This window comes from Silene latifolia, chromosome 6 (assembly GCF_048544455.1).
Source record: "Silene latifolia isolate original U9 population chromosome 6, ASM4854445v1, whole genome shotgun sequence".
NCBI lineage: Eukaryota > Viridiplantae > Streptophyta > Magnoliopsida > Caryophyllales > Caryophyllaceae > Silene > Silene latifolia.
Genome location: NC_133531.1, coordinates 41,620,546 through 41,645,013, shown reverse-complemented (window position 1 = coordinate 41,645,013; position 24,468 = coordinate 41,620,546). Strand labels below are relative to the sequence as shown.

The 24,468-nt window shown below is 39.6% G+C and overlaps 1 long non-coding RNA gene across 1 annotated transcript; it reads right to left on the bottom strand.

The window, feature by feature from the left end:
- Nucleotides 1-13,184: 13,184 nt before the first annotated feature.
- LOC141658728 (uncharacterized) lies at nucleotides 13,185-13,877 on the bottom strand. The gene is made up of 3 exons (XR_012549377.1): nucleotides 13,693-13,877; nucleotides 13,461-13,544; nucleotides 13,185-13,361 (listed from the first exon to the last, which is right to left on the bottom strand). It is a non-coding gene; the product is annotated as an uncharacterized LOC141658728 (long non-coding RNA).
- Between the last annotated feature and the right edge of the window lie 10,591 nt (nucleotides 13,878-24,468).

The window sequence follows — 24,468 nt, the reverse complement described above, 5'->3', positions numbered from 1 at the left end:
ATGTATAACTCTACTTGCAGAATGTATAACTCTTGTTGCCATATGTATAACTCTACTTTCAGAATAACTTTAGAAGTTATTCAATTGTTCACTGAACTGTAGTTATTTGTAGTATAACTCTGATTACATTTTGAATAACTTTAGCTTTCGGAATGTATAACTCTTGTTATTATATGTATAACTCTACTTGCAGAATGTATAACTCTTGTTGCCATATGTATAACTCTACTTTCAGAATAACTTTAGCTTTCAGAATGTATAACTCTTGTTGCCATATGTATAACTCTACCTTGATAATGTTTAACTCTTATTATTATATGTATAAGACTACTATATGGATGGAGACGTTATTTAGATGACAGTAACTTCATAATTTAATTTGATTACAGGGGACACGGCTACACGGTGCGGTTTGTATGATGTTTGAAAGGATGGGAATTCTGTGCCGACATAGAGTATGGATTTTGTCGGCTAACGGCAAGAAGACAATTCCAGATGATTACGTCTCTACAAGATGGAGAAAAGATGCATTGCAATTCAGATTATCAGAATGTGATGGTGAAAAAACGGATTCCAATAGTAGCGCTGATGGAAAAGAAGTTGAGATGGTGAAGTTGTGGTAAGAAGTTCATGCGACCATTGGTTTACTTCGTGGCATGAGTGTGACTGAAGTTGTGAACTTAAGCTCCTTAATTAGAGAGTTCAAGGAGAAACTTTTACCGTACAAGAAAGATTTAACTAAGCCGCAGGAATTCGAGCAAATCCTTGGTTGCCCCGCCAGTGACGAGGTAACAATACTTCCACCAAAACAATCCAAAAACAAAGGCAGCGGTAAAAGAATGGTGTCAGCTAAGACTAAAGCCATTGCCTTGGCTTGTAAGACAAAGCTCATTTGTAATAACTGTAAACAAATGGAACACCACGATAAACGGAAGTGTCCTAACCCATTTTCTGAGCATCCACTGTCTTCACCAGCATCTGAAGGAGTAGAAAGAAGAAGAAGAAGAAGAAGAAGAAGAAGAAGAAGAAGAAGAAGAAGAAGAAGAAGAAGAATAGAGAAACTTAACATCTTTGTAGTAGTAGGCAAGAGAAAAATACCTCCGTCTCAACAAATTATTTACAATCTTTTTTTCTTTAAAAGGTAAAAAATCTGGTGAGACGGAAGGGGTATTCAGTAGCTAGCTTTTGTCTATTTTGAATGGGGTTTTCACCTTTCGGATTGTATAACTTCAGTAATATGAGTGTGAAATTTCAAGCTAATGTTGTATAACTCTTTTACACAATTTGGATGACTTTTGTTCATGGCAAAAAATCAAATATTTAAAAGTTTGATAAAGAACGAATTATAACTTCAGTGGGTTTAAGTAAAACTCTTACCCATATATGGATAACTGTACTTCACAGAGTGTATAACTATTATAGTTATCTGTATAACCCTTCTAATTATGTGTATCTTTTGCCCTTGTTTCTATAATTGTTGATATATTTGACTAAAGTCATGTGTTGTATGACTCTTGTACACAATTTGTATAACTCTTGTTATTTTTTGTATAACTCATAACTGTCTAATAAATTTTGCCTTTTTCATAACTGCAGTCATGTATTTTATAATTCTTGTACACAATTTGTATAACTCTTGTTATTTTTTGTATAACTCATAGCTGTCTAATAAATTTTGCCTTTTTTCATAACTGCAGTCATCTGTTGTATAACTCCTGTACAAAATTTGTATAACTTTACTTCACAGAGTGTATAACTCTAATTCTTATCTGTATAACTTGGATTTTAATTATGAGAGACCAAGATGATATAATAACAATCTATTCCAAAAAAGTTGTCTAAGTTGTTAAGGAGTTTCTTGACAACATACTAGAGTTACAAAAACAAAGACTACAAAATGAATGGAAATACATTCTATTTTTTCCTGTGTTTTTATATCGCTTTCCGCGCCATTTTTCGCCTGGCTTCTAGTTGCTTCAGGATCTGGTCTTTCTCGCCAATGAAACCGTTGACCTTGGTCAGAACTCCTTGCCCGATGATGTTCATGTCGCCTAGGACAAACGCCGCCATTTGGATTACCAAATATCGACGGTTCACCTTCCTCTCAAGATCAACGTGACCAAAACTATCACCCTCGTACATTAACATGTGCATCATGGTGAACAAGCCAGACTCGGTGTCGTTAATCGTTTTCTTATGCCAAGCAAACTGGATTTGACGAAACTGGAACTCCGGTAGGTCTTTCCCTCTGTCCTTGTCCTCGTCCCTAGTCTACAGATAGTTGCTCATGAGGCTCGCCTGGCACAAACAAGAAACGTCAAAAAGTGAAATTGTAAAGCGGTGACAACACTTTTGAGTTGAACGTAATTACAATTTAATTCCACTTACAATTACGTGACACGCTTTGCATATCTCCGACTGGCCCGGACTTGAGTAGTACTTATTGTCAAGAAGATCAATCGTACGTGAATTAAAGTTGATACACGCACATGCATAATGGGCTTCAATCTTAATGGGTACGAAGATTAAATCAGCCTTCAAGCTGAAATCTTTGCCACTGTCGATTCTGAAGACGTCCCACACATTGTACAACCTTTCGGTGTTCTGTGTTTGTTGGACAAGGTTTCGTACAAAGTTCAAGATTATTTCCTGTTCAAGTAGAAGTATATGTGTGAGAATACCAGAGGAGTTATAGAGGTTGTGCAATGGAGTTGCACTGTAACTATTCTAGCATATTGCAGTATGCCTAAGTTCATACTGGCTGTTAATAACTTCTCAAAACAAAATGTGTAACTCCATAGAGGGTATGTATAACTTTAGTCTTATTTTCCACTGTGAAAGTTTTAAATATCATACCCTCAAAGTATAACTCTAAAGAGGGTATGTGAAACTCTTATAGCATATTAAAGAATTGATTACAACCATACCATATGACGGATACCGAAGAAAGACGAACGAAATAACGCGCACTCCTCTGCCTCCAAACGATTAAGCAACAAGGACCATCACTGAATCACTGAATCATCCATTGGCGTCTCAGGGAGCATGGACAACATTTGCAACCTATTAATTGTTGCGTGCCGGGAATAGTTCACAAGTAGTTCACGTGGTTCAGCCAGCAGGTGTTAGTCAGGCTATAACGTCTACTAAATGGGAAGGTAACTGCTATTAAAATGATTGCATAACTTCAGTGATGAAACATATAACTGCAGATTAGGAATGTGTAACTCCATTAACGATATGTATAACTTTAGTTGGTAAAGTTATACATTTCAATCTTGAAGTTAGATAAATCATAAAACAGTACTCAAGTGGTTCTGTTGATTTTAGACAGCTTACCCATTTGTAAATTTGTAGTCATCAAGGAAAACGTAATCAGCCACTTGTTTGCGATACACCGGGATATCCCTAATTAATGCCTTGTTTAACTTCAGCATCTTGGCGACCACTGTAAGGTCGACGTCTAGTTCCCCGCAATATGTGGTGCAACCAAGGCCATCGCCCTTACCCCGGGAGCGGCTATTGACCGCTGAGAGGGCCCGACTAGACGGCGTCCGACCCAGTGCTACTTGGGAAGGTGGAGTCCGATAGGTTGAACTGACTTTGGAGCAAGGGCGTTTAGTAGAACTGTTCTCTCCGGCAACTCCGGCACCTATCTTCCTTCCACTTGTGTTGTCGGCTAACCTCTGTGCCTCACGCAGCTCCTCCATTTCACGGTCTTTAATCTCCTTAAAAGCTGTTACCCTAGATAACACAGCTTCTCTATCCACGTTAATGTCACTGAGGACAAGGGTGGCAGCAACTTCCGCTCGCATGAGGTCATTGTTGTCCTTTGTCCCTATGGTACACTCGAATGGCTCTCCACGGTACAACAATATATGAACCATAACGTAAAGACCACAGTCATTGACAGTATACCCTGCTCCCTGCTAGTTGAATATAATGTTTACAAAAGGAAACCCTTCAACTTTATTCCCTTTGTCGAGCCCTTTGTAGACCATATACTTTATCATCGCATCAGCCTGGCAGAAGTTAGGCAAGACGTTTAAAAGGGGAAGACCAATTAACAAAACAATGGAGCTGAAAATTAATCTAGTCACTAGTTTTATAAGACTTACAGTAATACGCGCAATCCCTCCATATGGTAATTTCAGAAGATCGTCCTCGTAAGAACGATTATGCAAATGCAAATGTAGTGATCTTGATTGCCAGTGCTTAACGGGACGAAAACCAACAAACATGCACCAAAAGTCTAAGAGTTATAAAACATAATTAGAAGCTTAGAGGCATACATATTGTGCATAATTGGAATTATACATTATATGGTTAGAGTTATACATTATATGTCAAGAGTTGTACATTCTATTTCTAGAGTTATACATTATATGCCTAGAGTTGTACAGTATATGCTCGGTTTTGATGAGTGGCTAACTTCACTCCATAACTCTAGGCATAGAATGTATAACTCTAACCATAGAATGTATAACTCACTGCACATAATGTACAACTGTAAGCATATACTGTATAACTCTAGGCATATGCTTACAGTTGCACATTATGTGCAGTGAGTTATACATTCTATGCCTAGAGTTATGGAGCGAAGTTAGTCACTCATCAAAACTCTAAGCATATACTGTATAACTCTAGGCAAATAATGTATAACTCTAGCCATGGAATGTATAACTCTAGCTATTCTGAAAACTAAAGTTATATAATGTATAACTCTAGCCATAGAATGTATAACTCTAGCCATAAAATGTATAACTGTAAGCATATACAGTATAGTGTATAACTCCAGGTATAACTCTAGGTATAACTCCAGGCATCTAATGTATAACTCCAAAGTATATATTGTACAACTCTAAGCATATACTGTATAACTCTAGGCAAATAATGTATAACTCCAGTATGGAAATGTCTCTATATTGATATCTGAGCTCACCATATAAGAGTCTTGTTGGAATGGACTAGAACACGACGCTTGCCACATGTCCCACGAGGCACAAAAGCCTTCAGAATGATCAACAACCAAGTTTTTTTTCCTGCCTTGCCAAATTGCAATTCCTAGGTCCTATAAAAATGATAGACGAGGGTTGGCAGCTTATATCACAAGTTATGTACATTTTGTCACAAAATAACTTGCGGAATTCGAGCACACTTACAACGTGACCTAGGCCAAAGAAACAACGCGAACTTGCAACATATGCGGTGTTCGCGTGCGTAAGCTGATTGAGTAGTACAGACCAGCAATCGATGACATTGGCCATAATCTGAGACCCGGGCATCAACGTCTGGAGATCAATACGCGTTATGCAGTTTGGGGGTGGCATATGTGACCAATTGTTCCCTACAAAGGATTAGCAAAATGAGACACGCAGCAAGTGAAAAGATTCATGACCTGTTTCACTGTCGTATTGAAATATAAGTAAAACTTATCTTTTACTTACTCTTTATTATGGTCGTGGAATTGATCAAAGACATAATCCATTACATCCTTCCTCACCCTGAACACCGTCCTGAAACGTTCCTTGTTAAATCGCAAAGAATCGTGAGCATACGTGTCGGTCGTTCGGTGCCCCGCAATCCCGAGAATAACCTAGGTTCTCAGGTTCAATGTCCATACACGGAAGGGGGACAGTTGAATGCAGTAAGAAAGGATGGTGGATCATGTCACATCGCGGCACATACATAGGGGGGGGGGGGGGGTGGTGCAACCGGCTCAACCCTAGCACCAGCGATTTCAACTGCCACACCTTCTTTGGCCGCACTAATTGTTCGCTGCTCAACCCCGGCAAATGCCTCATTCACATCTGCCGTGCTCATGAAAGTCAGAGGGATTTGATTTCCAGTCCATTCCGGTGAAGGATCCCCTGGGGTGACCTCCGCACCATCGACAACAACTACGTTTTCACCACCGTTGTTAGGCTGTTGTTCAACATTCTCAATTATATCCTTTAGTACAGTGGCCTGAATGAAAAATAATAAAATTAAACAACATGCTTTTGTATCAAAAAAGTTACAGGTATAACTCTAAAAGTGATACAAAGAGGTCACAGAGTTACAGAACCAATGAATTACAGTTATACATAGAAGGGCAAGAGTTATATACGTGTGAAGTACTACAAATATGCTATAAGAGTTATACATATTTGAGTTAGAGTTATACACATATGGTTAAGAGTTGTACCAAACGGCCGTTGCAGTTGTACAAATTGAAAGATAAAGTTATACAAAGAGGCACTACAGTTACAAGGCCTCATCATAAGTTTCAACAAAGTTATACTTTATCTACTTAGAGTTATACACGACCAATTAAAAAAAAATGAATGTATAACAAGTATTTAGCGCAAATTAACAAATTTACCTCGCCACCAGGACCACTCCCGTCCGATGGAAGTCCACATAAAGCTTCCTTGATTTCAGCAGTAAAAAACATACACTCCATCAATTCTTGTGTATCCATTGGCAATGATGGGACCGTAGATTTTTCCATCTCCTTATCTGACGGTTGATTGTCTGACAATCTTTCAACATTTTCTTTCAATCCCTCCCCATGAACTTGCTCATGCACCTCATCACCTACCCCGGCCGAGTTTCAAAGATCCTCCTCGACAAGTCCGTAAGCTTGGTCAATTTCCTCCACGGTGTACTTCGCCTCCAACAATGTACTCTCTCGACAGTTTGGACAGGGGTGCACACAACTTGATCCTCTAACCCTGGGCTAGCATCTAACAACGGATTAGAAACTACTGTATCACCTCCCACTTCCTCCATAATCTTTGACCATGAAACTGCAACTGATTTCGTTGGCGCATCAGCTTTGTCCAACTCTCCACGCGGCTCAACACAAGGGTTACCACCCCTGCCACCCCCATCATTGGCGAGACTAGACAGAACTTCACTTATTTGACGCGTAGATGCATCGATTCCGTCATTTTTTTTGGGGGACTCACTAACTACCTCTCCAAATGCAGGAGCATTACCAACAGAAACCTTCAGCCTTTCTGCAATCTGTTCTGCTTCAGCGACGTACTTTTGAATCTTTTCACCCTCAAAGAATTCTTGAGAGGCCTGACTAGGATTTAGGCCCGTCAGATCACTAGTTACAGCTTTGATCCTTCCGGCTACATCTGCGTATCATGAATAGAACACAATAGCGTTCCTTTGCATCTGTAGATAAAGCTCGTGAGTACGCTGCATTGAAGAAGTACAGTAAGTTAGTTATATTATAATATATAGGTACGTTCAAATTAAACAGAATCAATCAGAAATATATAATATTTTGAACTTACATCGACAGCCCTAGATTTCAATTCCTGGTCATCCTCGACACCTGCTGGTAGTTCGATCTGAATGAACTTCTTCTCAGAAGTTGAGCAGGAGAGAGGGGGTGGGGGGGCTGATAGCAACGGTAGTTTGGGTTCACGAGGGTCGCTGAGGTTGATACTGTCCAAACTCCTAATATAAGAGGGATCTTGAAGACACCTCGGATACCTGGTCTTAGACAAAGTTAAAGTACCCAATCCCCCTTGAGCCACCTTAAATTTTACCCTATCTACAAGCGAAGTTTCATCCCAATGCTTAATCAAAGGTAGATCGTGGAGGCACGGCCTACCGTTGTAATCATATCGCGGAAAGTAGCTTATCATGAGGAAGGGGATACAACCACCCAACATCGTTAACCCCTTTTTAAAGTCTGTCCCCGCTTTCACCATAATTTCCAAAATATAAGAGCACCAGTCAAAATGCGGAATGGCTTTAGGGTCTTCTACAGCCCTTAAAAGCTTCAAATCTATCCCGTTGTTTGGGGGTAGGTGCGAGGAATGAAGATATAGAGAACAAAACAAATAGCCGGCAAAAATGATCGTCCGCCTCCTCGTACTCCATAAGTTCCTTGTGAACTTTCCCTAAACTTATTGAACTATTTGCTTTCTCCACCCCGTAAGCTTGCCGCCATTTGTCCTTCAGCTCCTTATTTTCGGGATCGTTGGACCCCTTCTGCGAACCAGTAGGTACCAACGGGAGACGGTTGGGTCCAAAAGGTATCAAAAAACAGTCATGCACGTCATGCTTACTGATCATAAACCCCTTCTTACGAGAAGCCCTGAACACATATGACCCATCAGAGAAGGACTCCATGAATAAGCGAACGTGTGCAAGTGGGAAGCTACTAATCTTAAGCTCCAAAAGGCCAAAAAACCCAATTTTCTTAACAGCGGACACCTGATCCTCATTAAGCTTTTCAATGAGAGAGACAAGCCTTTGAGGTCGACACGAAACCATGATTTCATGCACCCTCTTTTCCCTTGGCTTGGCCTCAACCATCTAGGGAAAAACAAGGACAACACACAAAATTAGACATACTGTAGTTGCAATTAGAGATATTTGCAACAAAGAAATAAACATACTGTGAATTAAAGTTATACAATAAATAGTCAGAGTTATACAAAATATAAGTAAAGTTATACATTCTGATAGTAGAGTTAGTCATAAAATATCAAGAGTTATACATTCTGACAACAGAAGTTATTCAAAATGTAATCAGAGTTATACAACAAATGACTGCAGTTATAAAAAAGTCAAACTTTGAACCTTGGAATCAGGTCCCTTCTCAGTACTTGGTACATCATCCATCTGTAGGTGACAAACAATAGGGATTCAGATTATGTATAACCAAAATTTCAGAAAATCAAAATTTCGTAAAATCCAAAATTCTTTTCACCATTCAAAAGAAGAGATAATCAGGAGAGTTATACAGAATAACAGTAGAGTTATACATATAATAACAAAAGTTAGACAATCTGAAACTAAAGTTATATAATGTGTAACTCTAGCCATAGAATGTATAACTCTATTAATAAAATGTATAACTCCAAGTATATACTGTATAACTCTAGGCATATACTGTATAACTCTAGGCATATATTGTATAACTCCAGGTATAAAATGTACAACTCTAGGCATATATTGTATAACTCCAGTTATACATTATGACAGTAGAAGTTATTCAACATGTAATCAGAGTTATACAACAAATGACTGCAGTTATAACAAAAGTCAAACTTTTAACCTTAGAATCAGCTCCCTTATCAGTACTTGGTACATCATCCATTTGTAGGTGACAAACAATAGGGATTCAGATTATGCATATATTTAGTTGAAGTTATACATAATTCAATAAAAGTTATATAAAAAAGAATTTTGAATGGTTTGTCATCTCTTTTTTTCAACCAAAATTCTGCCTTTTTCATAACTGTCTAATAAATTTTACCTTTTTCATAACTGCAGTCATGTGTTGTATAACTCTTGTACACAATTTGTATAACTCTTGTTATTTTTTTGTATAACTCATAGCTGTCTAATAAATTTTGCCTTTTTTCATAACTGCAGTCATGTGTTGTATAACTCATGTACAAAATTTGTATAACTTTACTTCACGTAGTGTATAACTCTAATTCTTATCTGTATAACTTGGATTTTATTTATGACAGACCAAGATGATATAATAACAATCTATTCCAAAAAAGTTGTCTAAGTTGTTAAGGAGTTTCTTGACAACATACTAGAGTTGCAAAAACAGAGACTACAAAATGAATAGAAATACATTCTATGTTTTCCCAGGTTTTTTATCTGCTTTCCGCGTCATTTTTCATCTGGCTTCTAATTGCTTCAGGATCTGGTCTTTCTCGCCAATGAAACCGTTGACCTTGGTCAGAACTCCTTGCCCGATGATGTTCATGTCAGCTAGGACAAGCGTCGCTGCCAGCTGGCTTACCAAATATCGACGGTTCACCTTCCTCTCAAGATCAATGTGACCAAAACTATCACCCTCGTACATTAACATGTGCATCATGGTGAACAAGCTAGACTCGGTGTCGTTAATCGTTTGCTTATGGCAAGCAAACTGGATCTGACGAAACTGGAGCTCCGGTAGGTCTTTCCCTCAGTCCTTGTCCTCGTCCCTAGACTTCAGATAGTCGCTCATGAGGCTCGCCTGGCACAAACAAGAAACATCAAAAAGTGAAATTGTAAAGCGGTGACAACACTTTTGAGTTGAACGTAATTACAATTTAATTCCACTTACAATTACGTGACACGCTTTGCATATCTCCGACTGGCCCGGACTTGAGTAGTACTTATAGTCAAGAAGATCAATCGTACGTGAATTAAAGTTGATACACGCACATGCATAATGGGCTTCAATCTTAATGGGTACGAAGATTAAATCAGCCTTCAAGCTGAAATCTTTGCCACTGTCGATTCTGAAAACGTCCCACACATTGTACAACCTTTCAGTGTTCTGTGTTTGTTGGACAGGGTTTCGTACAAAGTTCAAGATTATTTCCTGTTCAAGTGGAAGTATATGTGTGAGAATACCAGAGGAGTTATAGGGGTAGTGCAATTGAGTTGCACAATAACTCTTATAGCATATTGAAGTATGCCTAAGTTCATACTGGCTGTTAATAACTTCTCAAAACAAAATGTGTAACTCCATAGAGGGTATGTATAACTTTAGTGTTATTTTCCACTGTGAAAGTTTTAAATATCATACCCTCAAAGTATAACTCTAAAGAGGGTATGTGAAACTCTTATAGCGTATTAAAGGATTGATTACAGCCATACCATATGACGGATACCGAAGAAAGGCAAACGAAATAACGCGCACTTCTCTGCCTCCAAACGATTAAGCAACAAGGACCAACACTCAATCACTGAATCATCCATTGGCGTCTCAGGAAGCATGGACAACATTTGCAACCTATTAATTGTTGCGTGCCGGGAATAGTTCACAAGTAGTTCACTGTGGTTCAACCAGCAGGTGTTAGTCAGGCTATAACGTCTACTAAATGGGAAGGTAACTGCTATTAAAATGACTGCATAACTTCAGTGATGAAACATATAACTGCAGATTAGGAATGTGTAACTCCATTAACGATATGTATAACTTTAGTTGGTAAAGTTATACATTTCAATCTTGAAGTTATACAAAGCATAAAACAATACTCAAGTGGTTCTGTTGATTTTAGACAGCTTACCCATTTGGAAATTTGTAGTCATCAAGGAAAACGTAATCAGCCACTTGTTTGCGATACACCGGGATATCCCTAATTAATGCCTTGTTTAACTTCAGCATCTTGGCGACCACTGTAAGGTCGGCGTCTGGTTCCCTGCAATATGTGGTGCAACCAAGGCCATCGCCATTACCCCGGGAGCGGCTATTGACCGCTGAGAGGGCCCGACTAGACGGCGTCCGGCCCAGTGCTACTTGGGAAGGTGGAGTCCGATAGGTTGAACCGACTTTGGAGCAAGGGCATTTAGTAGAACTGTTCTCTCCTGCAACTCCGACACCTCTCTTCCTTCCACTTGTGTTGCCGGCTAACCTCTGTGCCTCACGCAGCTCCTCCATTTCACGGTCTTTAACCTCCTTAAAAGCTGTTACCCTAGATAACACAGCTTCCCTATCCACGTTAATGTCACTGAGGACAAGGGTGGCAGCAACTTCCGCTCGCATGAGGTCATTTCATTGTCCTTTGTCCCTATGGTACACTCGAATGGCTCTCCACGGTACAGCAACATATGAACCATGACGTAAAGACCACAGTCATTGACAGTATACTCTGCTCCCTGCCAGTTGAATTTAATGTTTAAAAAAGGAAACTCTTCAACTTTATTCCCTTTGCCGAGCCCTTTGTAGACCATATACTTTCCCATCGCATCAGCCTGGCAGAAATTAGGCAAGGCGTATAACTCTAACCATAGAATGTATAACTCACTGCATATAATGTACAACTGTAAGCATATACTGTATAACTCTAGGCATATGCTTACAGTTGCACATTATTATAAATGAGTTATACATTCTATGCCTAGAGTTATGGAGTGAAGTTAGTCACTCATCAAAACTCTAAGCATATACTGTATAACTCTAGGCAAATAATGTATAACTCTAGCCATAGAATGTATAACTCTAGCCATTCTGAAAACTAAAGTTATATAATGTATAACTCTAGCCATATAATGTATAAGTCTAGGCATAAAATGTATAACTGTAAGCATATACAATATAGTGTATAACTCTAGGTATAACTCCAGGCATCTAATGTATAACTCCAAAGTATATATTGTACAACTCTAAGCATATACTGTATAACTCTAGGCAAATAATGTATAACTTCAGTATGGAAATGTCTCTATATTGATATCTGAGCTCACCATATCAGATTCCATTTGGAATGGACTAGAACACGTCTCTTGCCACATGTACCACGAGGCACAAAAGCCTTCAGAATGATCAACAACCAAGTTGTTTTTCCTGCCTTGCCAAATTGCAATTGCTAGGTGCTATAAAAATGATAGACGGGGGTTGGCAGCTTATATCACAAGTTACGTACATTTTGTCACAAAATAACTTGCGGTGTTCGAGCACACTTACAGCGTGACCTAGGCCAAAGAAATAGCGCGAACTTGCAACAGATGCGGTGTTCGCGTGCGTAAGCTGATTGAGTAGTACAGACCAGCAGTCGATGACATTGGCCATAATCTGAGACCCGGGCATCAACGTCTGGAGATCAATACGCGTTATGCAGTTTGGGGTGACATATGTGACCAATTGTTCCCTACAAAGGATTAGCAAAATGAGACACGCAGCAAGTGAAAAGATTCATGACCTGTTTCACTGTCGTATTGAAATATAGGTAAAACTTATCTTTTACTTACTCTTTATTATGGTCATGGAATTGATCAAAGACATAATCCATTACATCCTTCCTCACCCTTAACACCGTCCTGAAACGTTCCTTGTTAAATCGCAGCAACTGTGAGCATACGTGCTGGTCAGGTTCGGGTGCCCCGCAATCCTGAGAACAACCTAGGTTCTCAGGTACAATGTCCATACACGGAAGGGGGACAGTTGAATGTAGTAAGCAAGGATGGTGGATTATGTCACATCGCGACACATAAATACGGGGGGGGGGGGGCATCTAATGTAAAACTCCAAAGTATATATTGAATAACTCTAGGCATATACTGTATAACTCTAGGTATATATTGTATAACTCCAGGTATTAAATGTATAACTCTAGGCATATATTGTATAACTCTAGGCATAGAAACTAAATAGAAGTAGAGTTATACATATAACAATTAGAGTTTTACATTATGAAAGAAGAGTTGTTCACAGAATCAGAAGAGCTATACATCTAGTAACCAGAGTTATACATCTAGTAACCAGAGTTATACATATTGAGTACTAAAGTTATACATCTAGTAACCAGAGTTATACATCTAGTAACGTATAAATAAAAGTCAAAACTTTTAACCTGGATATCAAGTCCCTTGTCAATACTTTCTACAACATCCATCTGTAGATGACAAACAATTGGGATTAAAATTATGCATATATTTAATTGAAGTTATACATCATTCTATAAGAGTTATACCAACAAGACGAGATTTTTTACCTTTGATTCAGATTTCTTGGAAGTTTTCTTGGCATTTTTCTTGGCAAAAACCATTGTTAATTATCAAATGAACTCGTATTTGATCTGCACAACCATAATTAACAATTGAACAAATCAACATCAGCAAACCCATAACTGAAAATAGAAAAATCAAATGAACTCTTTTTATGATAGTTTAACAAAGGTAATAATTAACAAAAAACAAAGTACAAATCACTAATGGAAAAAATACCTTATAAAAAAATGGAGACAGGCGAGTTTGCAGGCGAGTTGGAATTAATTGGTAGTGATGAAAATGGCGTCTGTTGAGTTGGAATTAATTGGTAGTGATGAAAATGGAGTTATCAGCAATGTGAAGAAAAAAAAGGAAGACGAAATGACAGGAAATAGAGGGAAAAAAACCGCAAGTTGTTTTGAATTATGTGGAAAATGAGGAGGGAAATGATGACGGACTGATAAACATAACAGTATAGCATGCATGGGTTAGTGGGTAAGAGGAGAGAAGTAAATCTAAAATATTAGTTGAGTGGGGTTTTACTGCGCAATCTTGGCCATTGGTTTGCTTGTTCCAACAGCCCACATTAAGACTTATGAACTTAATATGATATAATGGCCTTAGTGATCTCTTATATATATATATGTATATATATGTATATGTATATATATGTATATGTATATATATGTAATATGTATATATATATATATATGTATATATATATATATATGTATATGTATATATATGTATATATATATATATGTATATATATATATATATATATATAAGATTGTGTTAGCTTATGTCTTTGGTTATTCTGTTCATATGATAAGTAGTACAGTCGGTTACACTGTTCTATGGTTTGAGTCATGATGTTGTTCATGCATTGTTGGTGCTGTCAGTTATACTGTGTACTTGTTATTTGGTTGGTTGTATAGATGACGATAACATCAGTTATATACTGTCGGAATGAACAAACGCTACCCTTCGGGGATTCTTATGCTCTATGGTCGGGGGACAGCAGAGGCAGTTCATTATACGCTCTGTTCCTCGAGTGTCGTTTGGTGTAGCAGAGGCAGTTCGTTATACGCTCTATTGTATATACCTCATTTCTACACCTCCCGCCAACCACCCAGTGATGATTGGGCCGCATGTTTGATACGCGGAACGATTTTATGACAGTCCATAAGTTCTTCAACAAGTGATAGATCAAACATTCGAGTATACCCCTTGGTCATCATCTACGCGCCGATACGATCGTTTTGACAGTAATTAGAGTTCATTTGGAGTCCGGGTCAAAAACCGCTTCATTTTCTTAAAACCGTGTACATGCCGAGTCGGAATATTCCGGAATGTTCTAGAATTCTCTGGATATTTATTCCTATATTTAAATAATATTTTTAACTAAATATCTTTCCGTATTTTGTGTTTTATGGAATAAGGAAGTATAGATCTACCGAAATTTCATAATTAAACGCGGAATTCTTTCTTGCTGAGGAGGAAACCTCTAGGAATGGACGCAGCAGGTGCTGCACCTCTTCCAAGGATCGCAGTAGCTGCAGCGTCTTTTCTCCATCCCTCTTTTGACGATTTTCAGAATATTTCCGTGATTTGATTCCATATCAGTGTCATTCGTAAACTCCTTCATCTGTTTAGTATAAATAGAGACCTTCGGCCTCCATATTTGGCACGCGAGTGTTCCGCCCCTTCTTTCTCTCTCTTTGCATTCTAGATCACGCTATTACTTTCGACGCCTACGTACTTGATCAATCGACCATGTAAGCTCAGATCATTCTGAGTCCCAGTCACGTTGCATAGACCGACCAATTTGACCTACTCCACTTTAATCAACTTAATTAATCAATCTTTTAAATCCTTTAACGTGGGCACTTTCCACGCATATTCGAGTCGAGAAATCACTAACGTTAGCTTTAGTCAATCTCGTTTTGTTAAACATGTAAGTCTGAGGGTGTAAAATCCCATTTTAATATTGTATTTATATTTTGTATCATTAATGTAGATTTATATCAAAAGCACGCTCAAAAAAACCGATTTAAAATTCATCTTTTAAAATTGTTTTTTACAAAACAGCGGAGGTCGGCCGTCGAGAAGAAACGCAGCAGCAGCTGCGCCTCTTCGAAGAGTCGCATCATCTGCTACACCTCTTCCTGAGGCTGCCGCTGCTCCTGCTCTTCTTCTTCTTCTTCCTCGACTTCCTGCAATTTTCCCTTTTCCTTATTCTTTCGCTTTTATTTCGTTCCTTTTGTTGTTTTCAGTATATAAATTGTATTTTAACAAATCCTTTTAAATTGTAAGCTTAATTCGTCCTAAATCTCGAGTAATCCAATATTCGTGGGTTTTCGCCGTTTTAATTCAAATCGATCCTTCTGGGTTTCGACTTGTCCATGTCGAGGTACCAGGATCCTAATTTAATATATAAGTTTGTTTTCTTATTTGTCCAGTTTCGTTTCTGTAATCTCAAGTTTCATTCTTTTTTTTTTGTAATTCCGACTCGGGTTCATCATTAATTATGTAAACCGCTGTATTTTCTTATTTTAATTCGCTTTATGACTTGTCTAGAGGCATGTAATCGCTTAAAAAAATTCAACTCGAGTCTAATATTGATAATCCATCCTAAACTTACCAACGAACGATAACGATATTGCAGTTCTGACTTCACAGCCAGAATCCAACTCATGAACAGACGCAGGAAGTGTTGCGCCTCTTCCAGAGGACGCAGCAGATGATGTGCCTGTTCTGTGTTGGTTTCTGTCTCTGAACTCTTTCTCGCTTTGACCTAGCTTCTAATTACGGTTTTTTTAAATCAACTATTATTCGTATAATCACCTCTAATCTGACGTATTTTAATATTTTTAATTCTAATTTTATTTTCCTTTTTATTTTCTTCTTCGAAATCCCGTTTTGAGTGTGCTTTTGACGTAGATCAAAAAAACTTTGTAAGTATTGTAATTTTAATTATTTTAATTCACTTATCTTAATTATTATTATTATATATGATTTAATTGTATGGCATTTGCATGTAATTAATCTAACTTCCAACCTCGACCCCAATTGTTTGCTAAAACATGTGTTAACCGACATAGTCTAATTTCACATGCTATGTTTAATCTATGTTTGTTACATTGCATGCATTACATCGACGACATATCAAATATGAACTATTTCCCTAATTATTAGTTGAGGCCGCTATCGAGGTGGGCGGGATTAGATGTTCGAATTAAAGAGCCTCCTAATACGTACCCTCAACCCTTACTCCAGTTATCTCTGGACATCTGTGTCCATTGGCATCTTGAGAGTCATTCTAGATATAGAAGGCTAAGGGTAACTGGTTCTTAGTGTTCATGTCATTACTTTGTGTCTTGACATGATACGAGGTATTCGAACGGTTTCCAATTTTTCCACAATAAATTGGTGGCGACTCCACAAATGCAGGCTTATTCAACCTTTCACCTGTTTCAATGCCTCACAAATCGGTAATGGCCCATGACGTGCTTTGGAAAATCAAGGTTCCGTGGGAGAAGTGCCGCCGCCTCAAAACCAACGTGCGGGCGCGCGCGGCGCGGGTGGCCCATGTCCACAGTTTGGCGACTCCGTTGGGGATGATACACTTACGTGTTACCCAGGGTAAAACTTGAACAAGGTTAGGGAATAGTTTATACGAGCAGTTGTTGATTTTCATTACTCGACCTTCTTAGGTTGTTTTATTCTGCCTTCCTAGGCTTAACCCAACCCAAATTCTTATCTGCGCCTAAAGATGTATAACGATTGACGTCAACTATACCGGAGTACATACTCATGTTTGTATCAAGAGCTTTCACTACACGAAGGAATGGACTAGGAACCGACCTTACTCATGTTTGGCACGGACCTCTCCACAGACCAGGGTTTGATTGCTTGGTATGGCAACCCACCTTTTAAGCCAAAACCCTTTAAATGCACTCAGCATACTGTTATAATGCTAATATGTATGATTGTATCGTATATGTGATCACCATTTTCTAAACAAAAGCATGACGAAATTTTGTAAAATAAAATCCTTTTTAAAAATGTAAATATTTTCGAAAATGGCCTAAAATAGCGCAAAATAAGCCGAAACACTGTCCAAATGTCGAGTCAAAATTCGGGCCTCGAACCCATTTCAAAGCTCACTTCGAGTCAGCACTCCTACAACTACACTACAGTTGTCTAGGACAAACATTTCTAAAATTGTCGTTTTCAAATCTCACTTGACACAGTGGCACACCCCACATCACGAGTCGAGTCTTTTTTGAGTAAGTGTGCGGAAATGGTCGATCGTGTTTTGATTCGTCGTCGATTTCTTATCCTCGGTCCAAGATGGTGGGAACTAGTCATGGAAGCATTAATGGTCAACCCTAACCATCCGTAAGTGGTAATAATCAAATCCTAGCTGCACTCCTTCGTCTCTAGACAAGCCAAGACCAAGCTTATGATCGTCTTAATACTATCGAAAACCGCATTGTCGCTGTAGAAGCTAGACTTCCTCCTGCAGAGGATCCTATTCCCGATGCGCTCATGCGCAATGATCCTCCACCCTTTGGACAACCAGAAACCAATCTTCCACCAGGTCCTACTGAAGCTGAAAAGCGACTCCAGTATTTGGAGGAGCAACTAACGTATCTCAAGGGAGATGACATCTATAGGGAAAACAGTCACAAAAATGAGGCAGTAAATGCTTAACTGCCAACTAACTTCAATATGACTGACATCCTGAAGGTTAAGGGGCATGAAAACCCTTTGAACCACATTCGTGCATTAAAAGATTACATGTCTATCAAAGGCATTAAGCCATAGATGTTCTTAAGGATCTTTTCTTCATCTCTTGATACTATTCCTAAGCAATGGTTATATTCCTTGGATCACAAGAAAATTGCTACTTGGGATGATGCTGTAATTGAGTTCACCAAACAGTACGCAGATAATGCTGAAATTCAAGTCAATATGCGCACTCTAGAGGTTCTTACCCAAAATGAGAAAGAAGGTTTCACCGACTTCCTAAGTAGGTGGAGAAAGACTAGCACGCAACTCGTCGAATGCCCAGATGAAGCTACTCTTGTTGAAATATTCGTGGACAATTTAAGGGCAATCTATGCGAACCATCTAAGGTACCAAAACATAAAGTCTTTCAAAGACTTAACAGTACTAGGAACAAGAATTGAAGACGACATCCGTAAAGGACTCTTGTCCAAAACGATGGGTCGTGGTTATCAAGGTACAACGAGTCATTCTTATGGCTCCACTAGCAAGACCGATGAGGTCAAACTCGTCGAATCGTCTACTAAGAAGAATAACCCGTAGAGGAAGTTCACAAATGTTGGTGACTCGTACTCCAATGCTCTCAAAAGACTGATGAAACAAGGCAAACTCCAACCCATAGGACCTACACATGACCCAGAGAAGAAGTCTAGGTTATAGGATGAGAATGCTTACTGCGAGTACTATAGAGGCAAGGGGCATGATATAGAGAATTGTTTCAAATTGAAGCATGCCATTCAGGATATGATTAAAGATGGGCGCTTGCCTATACCTCCTGCAAGCAAGCCTAACAATACTCAGAATCCTCTTGAAATTCTGATGATCACAAATGAGGAATCCACCTTGGATTGTTCACACCTTATTTCTCCAGCTGAAGATGAGCTTAATGCATTAGAAATTAGGAGACTTATTCCACCATCTCCCCTACTATCGCTGATTTTGTCGCATGGGCAAATGGTGTAAGTAGACAAGTTTCAGAGCTAGAACCTATAGTGGCATCCCTATGCAGCCCAAACACCATACCAAGGGCAAACATGCTAGTGGTTCTAGTCTTATCTCAAGGATAGACAATGTAAGAAGTAATCGCAGTGACCGACAATCTAGTCGATCAAATAATCATCCTAGAAGCTGACATCATAAGCTTGAGGGAACTTCATCTCGTCAATGGAATATGGGCAGATGACGATGAAGATGTTTACCTCAAAGAACGTCCTCTAATCCAGACTGGTGGAGATCAAGATGTAAACCACCTTACTCGCTCAGGACGTCCATACCAAAATGTCACTCAAGGACAAACAAGTGGTCCAGTTGCTAATGGTCCAACTACTAACAGCAACGTCGTCACACCAAACGATGACGAAGATACATCTACAGACCATTTATTGAAGCAACTTCAAAAGACAAAGGTTGATCTTTCAGTATGGCAACTAGTTGCAAGTTCATTTTCTCATCGCAAAGCTTTACTGCAAGCATTGGCTAAATTGAATGTAGCACACGACTCTACACCCGACGACGTCGTCAACCTAGTCTTCCAAGACTCACTCAAGTTAAGTAACCCTGTTACTTTCTCAGATGAGGACTTGCCTCCCTTTGGCGTCACTCATAACCTCGCTCTATACATCACAGTCACATGGTTGAAGAAAAACGTACCAATGACTTTGGTGGATGATGGCTCCGCAGTCAATGTCATACCACTAAAGACAGTATACAAGTTAGGCGTGAAAGAATCCGACTGGACTCCTACTAACCAAGGCGTTTGGGCATACGACGGAACGCAACGTAAAGTAGTGAGGCTAGTTAACCTTAGTTTGGCCACTTGGCCAATCGAGCGAAAGGTTTCAATATACTTTTAGGTAGGCACTGGATTCACGCTTCCAAAGTAGTGACTTCCCCCTTACACCAAAAGATCAAGATCCCTCTAGATGGCAAGGTAGTGACGATAACTTCGTCACCCATCAAAGCTATAACAGAGAAAATGTCAAGCAACCAAATAGTTAAAGATCCTGTGTACGAGCTTGGAGGATTTCAAATCATAAACCTTATAGAGAGCGAGCTGGGTCCCTTGTATTTCAACCCATACTCCAACTTGGTGGTCCACCACATACTCAAGTCCCTGGGATAGTTCCCAGAAATGCCACTAAACCCTGTCAGAGAAAATACTTTTGCACCTTTTAAGGAAGATAACTCCCAAAGGATACCACTAGGCTTGGGGTACAAACCCACGAAGGCTGAAAACCACGAAATGCTTGCTCAAGTTCAGATTCGCAAAAATAAAGGAGTCCAAATGCAACTCTATCTCCCTACACTAAATGGGTACTTCGTCAGGGAAGGGGAGTGTGAATACTTTCATGGATTTCCCGAACCTTGGAGATACAGAGGCATTTAACTAGCTGGAATCAAGGTCTTCCACGATTGCTACTTCATTCCTCCAGAAACGGTTCTTACCGTCAAAACTCGTTATATACCATGTCTCGACGAACAGGATGTTAGCCTTTTATTTGGAGAGGATCGATCTGTCAAGGCAGCATAGGATGAGATCATTACCATGATACTTCAGGTCGAGCTTTTCAACCCTGCAACACTGATCACCGACACCAGCTCAAATCAACAAAAAGGATGGAGAAAGTCGATCAAATGGACCAAAAATCAAGGAAAACTCTTCAAGGTCACTACTGGAGAAGGAGAGATGTTGAAAGGAGAACCCGAAGATGATGAATTCGAGTTTGAGTCGAAATCAGAGTCGGAGTCAGAATCTAAGTCTAGAGAAGTCACTAGAGAGTCTCCTCCTGTCGTCACTCCCCACCCCTTTGTTTCTTCTAGCATAGCATCACCTAGTAACAGTAGCTTGGGGAATGTCCCAGCAACTGTCCCTTTACCGCCACTGACTACTGTGCAGATGGCTTCTTTGTTTCAACTGTTTTTGAACTTTAATATGAATAAATCAGATTCTGCTTACTCCTTGTGTTATTCTGAATGCAATTCTATTTACGATGATAATGAGGATGATTCTGACCCAGACACAATCGAATTACCACCCTATATAATTAAAGAAATACTAGAAAAGGGGGAAGGGGCACCATTTATAGAAAACACCGAACCTATCAACGTAGGAACAGAATTAGTATAGGATCCCAAGAATTTAGGGTAGGGACGACCCTAAACCTAACCGAAAGGGCCAATTTCATCGACATCCTACATGAGTTCAAAGACGACTTCGCTTGGTCTTACAAGGACATACCAGGGATCGACATGGATATTGCAGAACATCGCATTCCAATTAAGCCAGGTTTCAAACCTGTAAAGCAGAAGCGTCATCGGATGAGGACAGAGTGGGCTCTTAAGATTAAAGAAGAAGTCGATAAGCAATTCAAAGCCGGATTCATTAAAGTTTCCGAGTATTTGGACTGGGTGGCTAATATGGTCCCCGTACCCAAAAAGGATGGGCGAATCCGGGTTTGTGATGATTTTAAAGACTTGAACAAAGCGAGTCCTAAAGACGACTTCCCTCTACCACACATCGATATATTGGTAGATAATACAGCAGATCACGCGTTGTTATCCTTCATAGACGGGTATGCAGGATATAACCAAATCAAAATGGCCAGAGAAGATATGCACAAGATGGCCTTCATCACTCAGTGGGGTACATACTGCTATACTGTTATGCCATTCAGGCTAATCAATGTTGGGGCTACGTACCAACGGACTGCGACTACTTTGCTACATGACATGATGCATAAAGAGGTGGAGATGGAGGTGTATGTGGATGATATGATCGTCAAATCTAAGGATAGAGAAGGGCACATCGTTAACCTTCGCAAGTTATTCCTCAGATTGCACAAATACAACATGAGGCTCAATCCTCAGAAATGTGCGTTCGGAGTAACATCAGGCAAGCTTCTGGGATACGTCGTCGGCCAGAGGGGAATAGAAATTGATCCATCCAAGATCAAGGCCTTAATCGAGATGCCATAACCCCAACAGAAAAAGAGGTTAGAGGATTCCTGGGCAAAGTACAGTACATAAGTCGATTCATATCGAAAATCACTATGATATGCGAACCTATCTTCAAAAAGCTCAAGAAAAAAGACCATACCATATGGGACGAAGACTGTTAAAAGGCATTTGACAGGATAAAGGAAATATTGGCTAAGCCACCAGTGCTAATGCCTCGCCAATAAGATCAACCTCTTGGTTTATATCTCAAAGTTACCGAAACAGCCATGGGGGCTATGCTCGCACAGACTATTGGAAAAGAAGAAAGAGCTATCTACTACCTTAATAAGAAGTTCTTGGAGTACGAGAGTAAGTATACACCTCTCGAGAAGACATGCCTCGCTCTTGTGTGGGCAACAAAGAAGCTACGTCATTACATGCTTAGTTATTCAGTCAAAGTGTATTCTAAAACGGATCCCGTCAAATACCTCTTCGAGAAACCCGCCCTCAATGGATGCTTGGCGAGATGGACCTTAATGCTCTCAGAGTTCGATCTCAAATATGTGGCTTTGAAAGTCATAAAAGGACGTGTTGTGGCTGAATTCTTCGCAGATAACCCTATCAACGATACACAAGCAATAAATATGTGGTCATTTCCAGATGAGGACATTTTACAAACCAGTACGAATTCTTAGGATCTTTACTTTGATGGAGCATCCAATTTGAGAGGATTTGAAATAGGAGTATTGCTCATTTCTCCTGAAGGCGAGCATAAACCACTTTCTGTCAAACTCGGCTTCGAGGTGACAAATAACGCAGTAGAGTATGAAGCTTTCCTCATTGGTCTACAAGCAGTAGTAAGTTTAGGCAACAAGAACCTTCGAGTTCACGGGGACTCATCTTTGATCATTAACCAAATCACTGGATCCTGGAAAATTCGAAGCGAAAGTCTAGCACCCTATCAAGCTAGGATAGATCATGTTGCTCAATTCTTCGATCAGGTTACTTATTTACACTGGCCCCGCGAAGAAAATCAGTTTGCGGACTCTCTTGCAAAATTCGCATCCTTGATTAATATGCCAGATAACATGGCTGAAATGCCATTATGCTCGAACGACGGTTAGTGCCAGCCTATGTACACTTCCTTATAGATGAAGAGTAAAACGAGAGGTGCCTTGGTTCCAGACCATTCTACATTTCAAGCTTAATGGTACATATCCACCAGATATGGATAAGAGGGGACAACGCGTCATACCCCTACTTGCCTCTCAATACCTCCTCATGCAGGGAGAGTTATATAAAAGAACACCACTTGGTGACCTCTTGCGTTGCCTTGATCATTCACAGGCACAGAAAGTAATGGAGGAAGTTCACGATGAAGAATGCGGTCCTCACATGAGTGGACCTATGATGGCAAAGAAAATCACGTGTCTAGGGTAATACTAGACGACAATGGAGTCATATTGCATCAAATGCGTCAGGCATTGTCATAATTGCCAGGTCTTCGAGAATGTGCAACATGTTCCTCCCTCAATGCTATATACTATGACATCTCCTTGGCCATTTTCTGCTTGGGGAATAGACATCATCGGGAAAATCACTCCAGCCGGGACAAGAGGCCATTGTTACATCTTAGTAGAAATCGACTATTTTACTAAATGGGTCGAGGCAACATCTAACACCAGCCTTACAGCCAAACATGTGGCAAAGTTCATACAAACCAATATCATCTGTCGATATGGTTGCTTACATGAAATCATCAGTGACAATGGGTCACATTTTCAAGCTGAAGCCGCACAGTTGCTAGCCAAATATAAGATCAAGCATCACCATTCCTCGCCATATAGACCTCAAACTAATGTGGCAGTGGAGGCAGCTAACAAAAATGTCGTCATAATCCTCAAGAAAATGATCGACAATTATCGCGATTGGCCTAGCAAAATACCCTTTGCATTATGGGAATATCACACGTCAGTTAGGACGCCCACTGGAGCTACTCCTTTCTATTTGACTTAGGCATGGAGGTTGTACAACCAGTAGAGCTAGAGATCTCATCTCTACGCATTTTACTCGAAAGTCAAATCCCAGAAGCTGAATGGAATAGGGATAAGTATGATGAACTCGTTCTCTTGGACAAACGGAGGCTACGCACATTACATAATGTGCAGACGTATTAGGCACGTATCAAATGAGCCTTTAATAAACGAGTCAAGCCCATAAATATCAAAGAAGGGGATTTGATACTACCCTTAGAATAGGACAGAACGCGCCTTACATGACACA